Raw genomic sequence first — 15,619 nt, forward strand, 5'->3', positions numbered from 1 at the left:
CAATAATTTAATGTTCACTGGTTGTCCTTTAGGACAGCAATCACCACTGTTTAAAACTGAATCCGCCTGCTTATGGACACTATTGCCATTACTCTGTGTGATTACCAGTGAGGCATGGTGTCCCCAGGGCTCAGCTGAGAAACACGAATCATAGTAAATACGTATTAACTCACATTAAGAACATGACTACACATTAAGTGAAAATGATCTTTGGAGAAATTTTTTATGAAGGGCTGCATCCAATAGAGTTTATTTCCTGTAGTTTGGAAATCTCTCCCGTCTGTCTGTTGTGTCTAGCCTGGAGCTGTTACTTAGCATTAAAGTAGTACTGTCTTCATTAAAGTATGATATTGAAATTGAAAGAAATTGGCTTAGGGTATTACCCTGGGCATCGTCTCCCTCCATTTCAACCATGTTATCTCCAGTATGTTACATGGGGTTTCCGCACAATTGTCTCACAGTGGATTTTCATTATTCTCTTAACATTTTTTCTCATAGCTCTGGAAAACTATCTTTTAATCAGACCTGATAAATGCAGCAAAGCTTAGGAGTTACACTTACCCAACACCTGCATCTGGCCAGTTGAGCCTCTTCATGCATGTGTGACTGCAGTTGTCTATGAATCTGACATGTTACAGTGCCATGCTTCAGTGGTGCGCATGCCTCTTTCCATGTTTCCCATGCTTCTCCAGCATTCACAACATCCTAGGACCTAGTGGCAGCAGTATCCTCCAATGAGTCAACACACATTTTTATTATCACCTTATTCTTGAAATCATATGTATCAGGGGAAAAGAGAGTCACTCTTACAAAGATATTGTAGTTCTTCTTTGTGAGAACCTTAGAACTTTATAAGTTTAGAAAGTTCCTTTCAGAGACAATCTCGGGCAGAATCATGTAATGGCAATCATCCAAAATCCTGATGCTCCCGTATGCCTCTCAATCATGTTTCACATAGTCATTGTACTCTCCATGGCTTCCCAAGAACCCCTACAGAAGGCTTATGCCTGACACATAGTTAATGCTTTAAATTCCAAACACCCTCTTTAAAATTTGTTTCTCTCATGTTTGGTTTTCTCATGACTCTGTTTTTTCCTGAAAATTGTAGTTTTGTTCAAAGCTAATATATTGCTTGAAAATAATGTTTGAAATAATTATTTTACTAAGTTCAAATCATCTTAATTTAAATGATTAAAAATTAATGTTGAAGGTGTAGATCTCATAGGGAAATAGTGGGGTTGCCCTGGATGCCAGGGTCTTGCAACATTCTTCATGCCATTCTCTATGGCTGTTCAATATCTACTTTAAATACCCATGTTCAGTGTTAGTGTGGTTATCCCAAATGATTATTGATCACCATAGTTTAATATTCCATAATTACTACTCCCTACATATAGAACCATACACTCACAGGTCCTCTTATTTTAAGAGGTACTCACTTACTTCAAGAGTGTATTGTGTGTGTGTGTGTGTATTAATTTAAATATCTCTTCTTTATGCCTTTCTGCTTGCACAGGAGAATTTGAGAATTAAAGAGTCTGCTGCCAAGTTATATCCATCCATGTGAGGAGCAGTGGTCAGATTTTATAATGATGTTCTTTGCCTCTAATTGCTAGTTGTTCTGTACACTTATCACCCTGTGCCTGAGGACATTTTTCATGAACTCCTTTGGTGTACTCTTTTCTTAGCTTTATTTATTTATTTATTTATTTATTTATTTATTTATTTATTTATTTATTAAAGATTTTATTTATTTATTTGAGAGAGAGGATGAGAGGAGAAAGAGAGCACATGAGAAGGGGGAGGGTCAGAGGGAGAAGCAGACTCCCTGCTCAGCAGGGAGCCCGATGCAGGACTCGATCCCGGGACTCCAGGATCATGACCTGAGCTGAAGGCAGTCGCTTAACCAACTGAGCCACCCAGGCGCCCTCTTTTCTTAGCTTTAGCTTCAGTTCATGGCCTCTTATTTTTCAGTCCATTACCTCCTCAAATAATTTGTGGCTTACCACTTTATATCCCCTTCAAAATTTTATTCAACTCAAATAACATTTTTGTTATTTTATATTGGCTTGTTTTAAGGTTCTCTTATTTTCTTTGCGTAGTTCTCGTCTATAGATAAGGAATTAATTTGCATTTTTATTCACTTTCATGACTTATATGTTTAAGAGCCTGTATAACACCATGATTTGGTACTGGGTCTCTGTCTGAGATGCATTCATATGGAGGTGAACAAGAATTAAATACCGCCAATGAAATAAGCTAAGAGATTTCCAGTGTAAATAAGCTATGAACATTCTATCATATTTTTGTTTTGTTTTGTTTTGATTTAGAAGGTTGGAAACTAGAATTGTGGTAAATACACACAACCTCTAGGAATGCAGTTAGATGGTGAAAAATAATTTTCCATCAGAATATGAAAGGTTTCAATGGCCTCATGCTTCCAGTGATATTATTAATTAGTACCAAATGATCTATTCTACAATTATTTGTGATGCCTATATTTTAATTTAAGAGCCTTTAAGCTTTACTCTTCAGCCCAAATTTGTTGCAATTTTAAAATAATGTGTTTTCTTATGGGTCTTTTTTCAATCCTTAGAGAGGTTGTAGGCTTGACCAGTTCATTGGAGGATCCCAAATATCAATCATCAGTAGGTCTTTTATCTCAGATTGGTGATTTTCCATAGAGAGAATACTCAAACTTTCTGCCAGGGTTTTTGGAGCTAAAGGAGGCTTTGGGAGTAGAGAGGCTCATTATTCAATGTGTTGACTTTAACTTTACATCCTAGATATCTCTTTTTATTATTTCATTTCTACCTGGTCCTTTGTTGTGAGTTTTGAGTTTCATGGCTTTCACAAAATAATCCAGCAATTTTTCAGTAGGGTTTAAATAGCTATGGTTGCATGACTTAGTGTTTACTGTGTGTGTACATGGAGCGGGGAAGAGATTCTAGTGATTTTATATATATTTTTATTTTTTTCTTATAAAGTCTTTCAACCAATCCTTTGATTTTTAGTCCCATCATATTCCACAGGTCAGAACTTTCGATTTTGTCTTACTTCTAAATATGTGACTGGATGCAAGTAAAATCCATATTATACATTATAATCAGTATTGGAATTTTGAAACATTGAGAATAAACAATTTAAACATGAGAATTTGGAGGAACTCAAAAGCCATCTCTTTTCTTTAGTAGATGGTAGTAAGATATAGTCTAGTAGAAGACATAACATGTAAGCTACCAATAAATAAAAATGGGATAATCCATGAGGGAAAAAGTATTGATAACAGGAAACTTAGAAGATAATCACAAGGAATAATCTTCAGGTGGCTGAGAAAAGTTGTATCAGTATTGAGAAGAAAAGTGTGCTATAACTACCATCTTGACCTATGCAAAGAATCCTCCTAGTAATAGAAAATCACTCTTTATTGTCAAGAATTGTTTCCTCTTCCCATTTCTTTGTGTCATCTTCAATTTCTTTCATCAGTGTTTTACAGTTTTCAGAGTACGGGTCTTTCACCTCTTTGGTTGGGATGATTTCACTCATATGTGGAATTTAAGAAACAAAATAAATGAGCAAAGGAAAAAAGAGAGAGAGAGAGAAAGGTAAACCAAGAAACAGACTTTTAACTATAGAGAACAAAATAATGGTTATCAGAGGGGAGTTGGGGGGGGGGCGTTAAATAGGTGATGGGGATTACGGAGGGCACTTGTGATGATGTCAGGAAGTACTGAATCACTGTATTGTATACCTGAAACTTTAAAACAAAAAAAAAAAAAAAGAAAAAGAATTGAGTTTTCTCATTGTAAATGTCAGTTGCAGAAAAAAAGTACATAACACAAAACAAAACAAACAAAATACAAATAAATAGTTTCTGTCCTGAACTGAATACTGAACAGACACTGAACACTGAAAAAAAATTTGCAAGACTTATGAAAAAGTTTTACTGAAGATCTGTCTTTCAAATCTCTTTTCAGATATTTCTGCTCTCAGGTTACCCTCATGTTAATTTACAATTTAAACCCATTTGGTCACACCATACACATTATTCACTTTAAACATTGATATGTAATGTTCTGTCTTTCAATTGGAATGAGTGTTCGTTATATTGTATATAGATTTGATTCACATACAGGAAATATATTAGATAGCAAATCGAATTTAGAAATAGAATTCCTAACACCAAACCTTTTATTTGTGTCAGTTATATTGAATGTAAAGACAAGGAATTCTCTGCGCCTCTTTTCTCATCTGATGATTGCTTTTTGTTCTGTGGTTTATTTCACATTCAGCAGTATATTTCACCTTCAGCTCCTCCTAAAACCATGCCGTGTAAGTTTTGAGAAGTATGTTTTCTTCAGTTTCACATAGCTATTAGTAAGCTTTCAGTAACAAATTCTTATTCATGAGAATGAAAGGAAAATAAAAATACATTGCAAATCATCTTCAGAAGACTCAACATCCCCTTTCCAACTTTCATTTTCTGCTCCAAGTACTTCCAAATATCCCCATCTCGTGAATTCTCAGTCTCAAAATTTATTGTCTGCTTCCACTAAGTGGTGTCATATAAATTACATGAAACTGCCGGTACTGCAAGATGGAGGAAACATTTCATCCCTCAGGAGAATAAAACCCTGACCACACTTTCATAAACACGGTGAAAGGTTTACTCTTGGACCAACTTGTTTCTAGTGATTTCTGTGCCAGGGGGATCGCAAGTACCACTCCAGTTTTCAGGTATAAAATATTTTCGCACTCTGTAGATGCTCTGAACCACTCGGGTCATCGGCTGCATATTCTTCTATAGCAGTTCTGAAGCTCTCCAATTACATGGAAAACAAGAACCTTATTACGACCTAAATGAGTCAGGGTGGAATATTTCATCATTTTCCAAACCAAGGGATCTCACCAGCTTCCAGACTGCTCCTATGAGTCATTCTTTGAATAGACACACAGAGGTGTGCGGCATAAGAGAGTAGCCCTAAGAGTCCAGTCAGGTCTCAACATCCAGAACTGGCTATGGGCTTTCTGTTCTGAAATACAGTTTGTGACGTTAAAAAAATATCCTAAGTAAATTGGTGAACAATAAAAATAAAGTAAGCAAGTAAGCAATAGAGTAAGCTTATGTATAATCCAAGGGTAGCAATGAATAAGGGCAGCAATAGCAAAATGGGATAAATTATTATGAAATCCACAAAAGTCCTCTTCAACACATTTTAATGTAAGAAACATAAGTCAAGTGTTATTTCTAAAGCATCATTCCTGTATTTATGACAGCCAAATCGAACTAAATATGTAAGAAAAGGCAATTCCCATACTATATGCTAGTTGATATTGGGCATGAAAAAGAGGTCTTAGAGAACAAAGGTGAATTCAGAAAAAAAAATGTGTTAACAGTGTTAGACTCTTTAGATTGTCTTTGACCACAAACTCACTACAGGGAAAAATCATACAGATTTTTTATTCGAGTCCACAGTAGGTGAATTTGTATTGACTATAGCCTGAGAAACAAAAATTGCTGATTAGATCGAATTGGTGTAAGGAAATGAAAATACAGTTGGATCAAATTCATTTTTCCCTGTAACATACTACACAGACTTTATTTCACTTAAAAAATACACACGTTACAGATAGCTCAGAGAATGTTTGAGTTCTATCTTTACTAATTTAGGAACAATATTTGGTAAATAAGAGGACCATCTGGAAGATCAGGCTAAATCAATAAAGATAGACCTTCCTGCATAAACTCTACTTGAAGTTTAAAGATCATTTGCAGCCTTGGAAGGATAGTAAACTGTTCAGAAGGAAAAATGCAGTTTGGCCTAAGTGGTTTGTTTAGTTAAGAGAAAAGCTTGATTAGGTTTCTCTAAAGTATAATTAAAATAGATAGAAGTAAATGAGACATAGTGAATAATATCTCACAGGCAGTGGGATTTTCAAATAGAAGTTATTAAGTATGCTCTCAATAACAAAATAACCTTCCAGAAACTCATCTCATTTTTAAGTATTATTAAAAGTGTATCCAGATAGATTTTAAATACCTATTATATGGCATAAATATTGATTTTTTAAAAATCTTAATTTCTGTTAGCATTTTCAATGATCTAATGAGGTAGCATTCATTAAAGCATGCGTGACTTTGCAATTCAAATAACTGTAACTTTCACTAGCTTTTGGTTAAACTAAGTCCATTTAGAAAAGAATGTGTTACACTACCCTCCTACATAAGTCTTAGAAGAATCAGTACAAGATGTAAATAACAACATCCAAAAAGATTTTGTCAGTACAATTACCTGGAGTTCAGAATCCCTCCTAACTAAAATTAATATTGTATCTATATAAAACCTATGCTGTATCATATATTTCTAAGACTTTTGATTAGTAAGAGTATATAAAATAGAGTATGAGTTAATTCTTTGTTGTGTTACCTAGTAAGATAGTAAGTCTAACTCAAAACTGTAGTGTGCAAAATTCAGTATATAAAGGAAAAAAATCCGTTTGAATTAAATGATTTCCTGAGCTTTCTCCTACACATCCTCTTCCTAAATTAACTCTGACCTGAAATTCAAAATGCAATTAATTAAATGTCATATATATTTAAATTCACAAGTCACAAAGTTTAACGTGTTATCTTATATCTAAAACTTTCAAACATTGAAATTTCTTTTAAAATATTGTAATGGTTCCCCAAATATAATGAATTTGATTTTCCTATATTTAACCTCAGAAAAATCTCTTAGTGTATGTTCACATGTAGTATGTGTATAGATAAATAGATAGATGTCTTTTTAATAGAGTGATAAATAGAAAATAATTTGAAATCAAAGACTTGCTCATATTTGAAAATTCAAATTAGAAAAAATAATAATTGTAGCATTGATCGATAAAGAGAGCAGCTATTCTATGTTATTCAACAAAGCAATATAGGAGTATTCTTTTAACAAAATATAGAAGGATATGTATAATGTCCACCAGAAGACTAATATCAATACACTAAATGATAAAAAAGTATGGTATATTTCAGTTGAATTCACAAAAGAAAATAATACTGAAATCAACTTGTAATTTTTGATTTATGACTATACACACTTTAACTGAACACTGAAATCAACTTGTAATTTTTGATTAATCTTATTTAAACATTAGTTATTCTTTAAAAAATTCTTTAAAAATATTATTTTTATAAAATCTCTTTTTTAAGTTTTAATATTCCATACATTCCTTAGCTTATTAATACATGTGGCCTTTTTATTCCTGATTTTAGTTTTAGGCTTTCATATGGTTTTAAAAACATTAATTAAAAGCTAAGTAAATATCTATAAAAATTATCGTTTTTTTTAAAACTGCACTTTCAGAAAATCAAATTACTTATGTTGGAAGATATAGATTGAGCAAGCTGCTACCTAATATGAAAGAATATCATGTCACTGATGCTGAATATTTTACATTAACCAGGAATTGTAATAACTCCTCCTTTAGTCATGACATATCAGAATAATTATATAAGGTGATATAATGCTCCACTTCTCTTTTATATCTATTTGAAATATTACCTGTGCATGTGGCTAAAAGAAAAATAACATGTAATGAAATTATATGATAGATGTAGAATTTTGACAAATACTTGACAAGATTACACTCCAGAATATTTTTGTGTATATTCATCCATCTATCTACCTATCTTCTTCCTCCTCCTCCTCATCTATCATTCCATCCAGGTAAGTGTGTGTGTGTGTGTGTGTGTGTGTTTTAAGATTTTATTTATTTATTTGAGAGAGAGAGAGAAAGAGAGCAAGGGGAAGAGCAGAGGGAGAGGACAAGCAAACTCTGTGCTGAGCGCAGAACCCGATGAGGGGCTTGATCCCACAACCCTGAGATCATGACCTATGCCAAAACCAAGAGTCAGACGCTTAATTGACTGAACCACCCAGGCACCCCTGTGTGTGTGTTTGTGTGTGTTTGTGCATGCAAAATATGACAATGTGTTTATCAAGAATTGCATTGGAAGCAAAGCAGAACATACTTATTTCCCTTAGATAACTTTTATACCTTATGACCTGACTCACAGCCTACTCACTACACTTTTGAGCAGAATTTTTTGAAAGAAAAATAATTCATAAAAACATAAATTTGGGCTTTGTACCTGTACAGTGAATATTTGAGTTCATAATTAAGAAACAGAAATTAAGAGTTATTAGAGGGACTGGAATCAGAACCAACTATATAATGAAGAATTCCTTTAAGTAAAGTGCTATAAATCACATCAAAATAAAGATAAACCATTGAATATAGTGATGGTTTTGTTTAGTACAAATAGAGTACCTTGTACTACATTAGTGTAAGCAGTTCCTGGATTTTATTATATCAAAAGATGGAAATGAATGAAGTGGCACATTATAAAGCAGTTTAAACAGCTTCATGAATAGCAAGTTACATATTGGGTAAATTATAGAAAGTAGGGTGTTTTAAGTGTGTATAGTCATTATGTTTGAAGTTGATACTAACACACATTAGCATCACTAATCTTAATATTTCAAATTCTATTTTTTATGAATTGTCTCAGCTATATGTTTCATACAAAAATTAAAATTAGGACATGAAAAGTTACATTTGTTTACATGCTAACTGCTAAATAATAAATCATTTCCAAGGACCAGTAGAAAAAATGAAAAATAAATAGGTTAAGTTTACCAAATAGATAAAAATGATCTTCTATCTTCTTTTAATATTCTATTATTTACTATTATCTCTAGATAGAAATGCAAAAATGATCATAGTTTAGCAATATATTTGTGTAATGCTTAATATGATGGATTACTATGTGCAAAGCAGTTACCTTAACATATGTATTATTTTTGGATTAATACACTTTCTTTGATAAACCATAATGGAAAAATAACTTGGTAGATATGCAGGTATAGGTTTGTTTAATTTTCTCGTGTTGCCCTTATCTGTGTATCTTTTAAATCTTTACAATTTTAGGTTTTGAGACTTTTTATTATTTTATAGTTATATTATGCTCTGGGATACTAATTTTGGAACTGCTGCAAGAAAGTAAATTAAAATAATGTAACTACATTCAAGAAACTTAATGAGTACTTCTAGATCACATTAATTACATCTAAATCTTATAAAATATTGATTTATCATTGTAATATTTTAGAATCATCATTTTAGCTTGTACCATCAAGTAAATAACTGCTGAATAGTCTTATAATTGGTTAATTTGATACTAATTTTACAAAAAAATCATAGAAGAGTCATCTAAGTCCCAGGGGGCAAGAATTATGTGACCATCGTTTATCTACACAGAGTGGGAAAGTACTGGCCCATGCTTTATTCTAAGTCTTTATTGCATTTGATTTTCTTAATTCTAGTAACTGAACCTCAACACATATTTTCTGGCATAGGTTTTAATTGGTTTCCAAAAACACAGACTATTTTTAGTACATGAAATATTTTTGATGTATGGAATATTAAATTTTGCTCCCTATATAGGTTATTGAAAGAGATATGCATTATAATTTTGAATTTTGAATTATTATTTCCTCGTATTGGTTCTTAGGGACAAAACTCACTATTTTAATGATTGCTTCAATAACCAAATCTGTTGTCGAATATTTTGGAACACCAGCATACAAACATTAAAAAAAAACCAAAAATATTTTTATAAAACTTGTGTTTTAATGGTCAGTTCCTTGGTAATCACATAATCTCTGAAATAATGTAGGATTTTAACCACACACAAAAAGTTGATCTACATTTACTAAAAGGAGAATGCAGTCATTTTGCCTAACATTTTCCTAACAACAAAAATAAAAGAAAACCCAGAGGAGGTGTAGTTACCACAACTTCTGGGGAAAGTGCTGAAATGATGTGCTGACAGGTAATTAGCTAGGAAAGCCCATTAGAACAAGCATGGTACGTGGCTGGAGTGATATCACAGCCCGACTCACCGGATGCAGAGCTGCTGAATTGTATTGGAAATGTTCTAGCCAGATCCCACCATATGGGTGCTGGGCTGATTCTTTAGGGGTAACTTAATACTTCAGACTGTGGAAATCTAAAAGTTACAGAGGCCACGATGCATTTGGGTTCTTTCAGTCTAGGAATTTTTATTAACAGGAAAGTAAAGTATTATTTAATCAAGTCTAGGGTGTATTGTGAGGAGAATATACAAAAATGATTCCTTCTACAATTTTGATTAACTATTTGTAAAAGGAGAGTGGGGCTTTCAGTAAAAGTGTAAATATAAAAGTGTATATACAAATGTAAATACAAAAAGTGTAAATACAAAATAAAAGTGTAAATACAAAATGGGTAGAAAATTCTAACACACTTCTAATAGTTCTGTGTGTTTAAAGATGAAAACATATTCTTTCAATGTTTTAGACTAAATTGTTATGACTAGTAATAAATAAATGGATGAAAAATTCAAGAAATATGAAATTACTGTGATTGACATGAAAATTATAGTAATCAGCATACCAGTCTTTTATACTCACCAAAAAAGAAAAGGTTATTCAAGAAAAACCACATTTCATCCTGTCCTTGTAAAATTCTTTAATATTCCTTGAAACTAACTTCGGGCACACAATGAGCAAATATATTTACAACAAAAGTGCATTTTGAAGTGCCTTACTAAACCTTTGCTTTGAAGAGGGGTGGGTTTTTTTTTTTCTAAAATCTTTCATAAAAATAAAAGTCGTATCAAACTGTCCTTATTTTTAAGTTCTACTATATAGAGTGGACAATCAATAGTTGTCACTTATGAATTCACTTCTTTATTTTGGCCTTGTTACTATTTTATAATCTAAATATGATTTTATTAAATGAAAAAAGAAAATTGAGTATTTAAAACAGAGAAAATGTTACATATTATCATAATAGAAAGTAAAAGCAAGATATATTATTTTCAGAGGTAAGGAATTTTAGAAATATTATCTTGTGTTATTTTTCTATGAAAATCTTATAAACAAATCATCCACTTCTAATGTCAGAAGCAAATTTGCTGTGTTTCCTTCCAGTATTTTTCTATACTCTTCATTTTTTGTGTTAATTCTACATTACACATATATTTACTTTATTTCATAGGCATTTTCCTCCAACACTAACATTGCCCATAAGCATTATAATGCCTACATAATATTTCTCATGGTGCATATGATCTGGTCTGCAGCCCCATCAATTGCTGTGGTTGTGTTGGCAGAATATTTGATCAAATGTCTTTAATCTATTCTCTTAGAGAGAATTCAATTCATTTTCTTTTCAAAGTTCCTGTCATATATAAAGTCATAATCAACGCATTTAGATCATTTGTCCCATCCTTTCATAGATGTAGTGTGCAAATGGAATTCCTGGTGGCCACTTTTAAAGTTCATGGTATATACTGCCAAGTTTCTTTCCACAAGGTGGCAATCTATAATATTCTCTTTAGAATGTAAATACTGTCAGTACCATCCTGTCTTGATGCTTACAGCTTTGTAATATAGCTTGAAGTCCAGCATTGTGATACCACCAACTTTGGTTTTCTTTCTCAACATTCCTCTGGCTATTCGGTATCTTTTCTGGTTCCATACAAATTTTGGATTATTTGTTCCAGCTCTGTGAAAAATGTTGATGGTATTTTGATAGGGATTGCATTGAATGTGCAGATTGCTCTGGGTAGCAGAGAACAAACTCAGCTCTGGAAAGAGCTGAGATGTCCATCAACCGATGAATGGATAACAAAGATGTAGTATATGTACACAATGGAATATTATTCAGCCCTCAGAAAGGATGAATACTTACCATTTACATCGACGTGGATGGAACTGGAGGGTATTATGCTGAGCGAAGTAAGTCAGAGAAAGACAATTATCATATGGTTTCACTCATATTTGGAATATAAGAAACAGCGCAGAGGATTATAGGGGAAGGGAGGGAAAACTGAATGGGAAGAAATCAGAGAGGGAGAAAAACCATGTGAGACTCAACTCTAGGGAACAAACTGAGGGTTGCTGGAGGGGAGGTGGGCGGGAGGCTGGGGTAACTAGGTGATGTGATGAGCACTGGGTGTTATATGCAACTGATGAATTATCGAACACTACATCTGAAACTAATGATGTACTATATGTTGGCTAATTGAATTTAAAAAAAGAATAAAAATGAATGTAAATACCTAAGGGCAGGAATTTGAGTGTGATCCTCAGATCTACTATATAGAAGGAACTCAATAAATATATATGAAATTTATGAAAGAAGGAATGGAGTAATCCAATTTGAAATGCCAATATTATAGCATCCTTGACATTACCAAATATAAAACACATATCCTCTATTATCATAGATGAAAACAAACATACTATGTCTTTTAATTTTATTTCATATATATATAGCTGTGGGCATCGGGGTTTGTTTGATGAGTGGTGTGAGCTTGACTCCTTGCAGACAGTGTGGGTTGCGGGGCCTCCAGCATGTGGGACTCCCAAGGGTTTCTCATCCCAGGACCACCCTGTATCCCAGTGGAACTCCTGAGACCTCACAAGATAGGGCTTCCTCTGGAAAAGTGGTCAGCAATGCCTGGTGCCTGATTCAGCCATTCACAGAGCTGTTCCTGATTCTGAGAGTTTCCCAGCTCCTCCTCCACCATCTCCCTCTCCACCATCAGGATCTGAACTCATTCCCCACATAGCCTAAGCCACTGGTGGCACCCTATTTACCTTCTTGGGAAACCCCACACAACATTCACCCTGGCGCTGGCCCACAGGCATCTCCCATGGTGTTCAAAAGAGAACATTTCCTCATGAGGGTGGCTTAGGTGGAGGGGCCAGCTCCCTCTTGTCAGGGTGCTGGCAGGTGAGCTGAGTCAGAAAGAGAGAGCCATGCCCTTGGGCTGTTCTGCAGGGAAAAGCTTCCAGGCCAGGGAACATGATCTCTCGGGGAAAGTTCTAGATGCCTCACAGCTGCTAGAAGGAAAACTGGCCCCTGAGGATGTGTAAAGGAATGCAACACTCAAATTACTGCAGCCTTGGACCATGGCAAATGTCAGATTGGGGCCCCAGGACTCTGTGCCACAAGCCCATGTCCACAGTCTAGGGGCTTCTGGAAGGCTACAGATTTAAAGCTGGTGGGTGTGCAGTTCACTCCATTCTGGCTTCAGCCGGTACACCCCTGCATAGCCTGTGGCCCAGAGCCCCTTCCCTGGCACCTGGCTAGGCCCTGGGACAAGATGTCAACACACTGTGACTCTGAGTGTGGGTTCAGGGGCCTCTAGAGCATAATCATAAATCATAATTTTTGACAATGTAAATTTTGATATATAAATTAGGAAGCACAGCCTTGAAATGCATTGAAGGATAAGTATTGAATATAGAACATAAAAATCTGAAAGTGAAAGATCTAGTAGGAAAGAAAGCAGTTTAGTGTGACACCTTCATGGCTTAGGGGCTCTCTGTGAACACAGTGTTCTAACAATAGATGACAACAATGATGAAGATTTGGTGAATATTGAAGAAACACCTCACTAATGAGAATACAATTGATTGCAGAAAAGGAAAACTATTAATGTTGAGCATAGGCTAAACGTATTCTAATATTTTGTTTTTTGCTGCTTATATTTGATAACAATACACCTAGAGATATTTAGGGGGGAAAAGTATTGCTGACATTCAGTGAAAAAAAATGCCCCGTTATATTGCATGTCTAATGTATCCTAGCTTCATCTTTTCCATGGACATCCATCCTACGTAACAATTTAAAAATGATATTAAATAATGTTAAAATAACTATGGAGTTATAGAAGAATAGATACCATAAACATCCATTCATTTACTTATTCAGGAATGCATTTTTTGGTCACTAAGCTCCATCTATGAATCAAGGTTCTGAATCACTTGCTGAGATTACACCATTATGAACAATAAACCAGGAGAAAGTATAGATTTTTTTAAGATACCCACAAATTTAGGTAATTAGGAAAAGAAGAAAAAATGTTAATGAATATTGCGAAGGGAAATTTCAGAAGGCAATAGACACTTACCGGAAGGACCTAAGGCAGATCAAAATGAGGGCAGGTCCCATTGAGGGAAATTTATGATGAGACATGAAATTGAGTAGAATTGAGACAAAGAATGTAAAAAAAAAAAAAAAAGATTCTCAAGGAGAAGAAATAACATATTTAAAAATTTGGATGAGGATGAGAAAGTTTGGTTTATTTAACAAACAAAAGGGAATTCAAAGTAGCTGATAAAATAATTGTAAGATAAGGTTACTTTCTATACAACAAAGGAAGGAAGAGAATAAAAATAATTCTGTAGATTTGATGGTGAAATGAGAGGATTTTTGTCTTCTGAAATTATTTGTAAAAATACACAATAAATATATATAATGTAAATGTACATAGTATAGAAATATATAGAAATAATACACACATATAATAAAATTAAAATATGTAATATAAATATCTTTCAAAGTTGGAACCTTGCCTTCATGTTAATTATTTAAATTGCTCGATGTATCTGAAGAATACAGAGAGCTCATTTAATCTGTATATATCAGCCAAAAATATTACTTTTTCAGCTGTTTCAGGAGAATCTGGTGTAGATATCAGGGGAGACTCAGCTTCTCTTTGACACATCCCAAATTAATTATTAGTTTTTAATTATATTTTTAAGGGAATAAAAGAAAGGTTCAGAATTTCAAGTTGCACGTATCAGCCTGAGGGAATTTTCAATGGAGTCCATGTTTTTCTACCCTTGATAACATAAGTAATAATTAGATAATATTAGGTACAAAAACAATTAAGTAAAATGACCATCTTGTACTGATTAGGCATTTCTTGGAATGGTTTAGAAGATTTGAGGCACTCCCTCTCTTCTCTCAGCTACTTCCTCTCAACTGTTGAATGGTAGACAAAAATGACTTGCCAATTTCCAGCCTTTGGGGCAAAATCTAGTCACCACTTTGCTTCCTCTCATGGATCAGCCTTTATTTGGGGCACTGAGAGGATGCCTTTATTATTTTTTTCCGTAGGTATTTCAAAACAGGAACACAAAAATTCTCAGGAAAGAGCATTTCAGGTCTTCCTTCCTTTTTTTTTTCCTTTTTATTATGATGGAAAATTTCTTAAGAAATTAGGGTATCCTTGGTCTTGATGCACCATATTTTTCTTGTGGCAATGTATCCATTCCGTATGTTCACATTAGCTATGTGGTACTTCACCAATATTTTTAAACAGTTGGTAATAAAAACTTAATTGAAGCTTCTGCACTCAGGCTAAAAATGATGATGACATGGCTTTTGTAGCCCACATGTGTGAACGAAAACATACAGAATATATTAATTATTTAAAAGGTTGATGACATTTTCACTAGGAGCTTGCATTCTGTCTTCTTTTTCTACCAGATGAGACTACATTTATGAGCAGAAAAAAAAAGTTTATTGTAAAGCAAACACATTTTTACTTGAAGTGAATCCATTTCATAATTAAGTTTAACAGAGATGACATTAAAAAGTATAGTAGTATAGCATAGTATAGTATAGTATAAAACAGATATACAGAAACTTAGAAGAAAAAACGTACCAATACTGTTAAAGAAAGAAAGAAAGAAAGAAAGAAAGAAAGAAAGAAAGAAAGAAA

General features: G+C 33.7%; 1 long non-coding RNA gene across 1 annotated transcript in view; it reads right to left on the minus strand.

Moving 5' to 3' along the window:
• Positions 1-261: 261 nt before the first annotated feature.
• The window catches only part of LOC118004385, a 265,095-nt gene continuing 249,737 nt past the window's right edge, over positions 262-15,619 (minus strand). Inside the window, exon 3 of the long non-coding RNA XR_004677562.1 lies at positions 262-712. This is a non-coding gene — a long non-coding RNA (uncharacterized LOC118004385). The remainder of the gene's footprint in view (positions 713-15,619) is intronic.

Source organism: Mirounga leonina, unplaced genomic scaffold (genome assembly GCF_011800145.1).
Source record: "Mirounga leonina isolate KUSES-001 unplaced genomic scaffold, KU_Mleo_1.0 Mir_93, whole genome shotgun sequence".
In the NCBI taxonomy this organism is placed as follows: Eukaryota; Metazoa; Chordata; class Mammalia; order Carnivora; family Phocidae; genus Mirounga; species Mirounga leonina.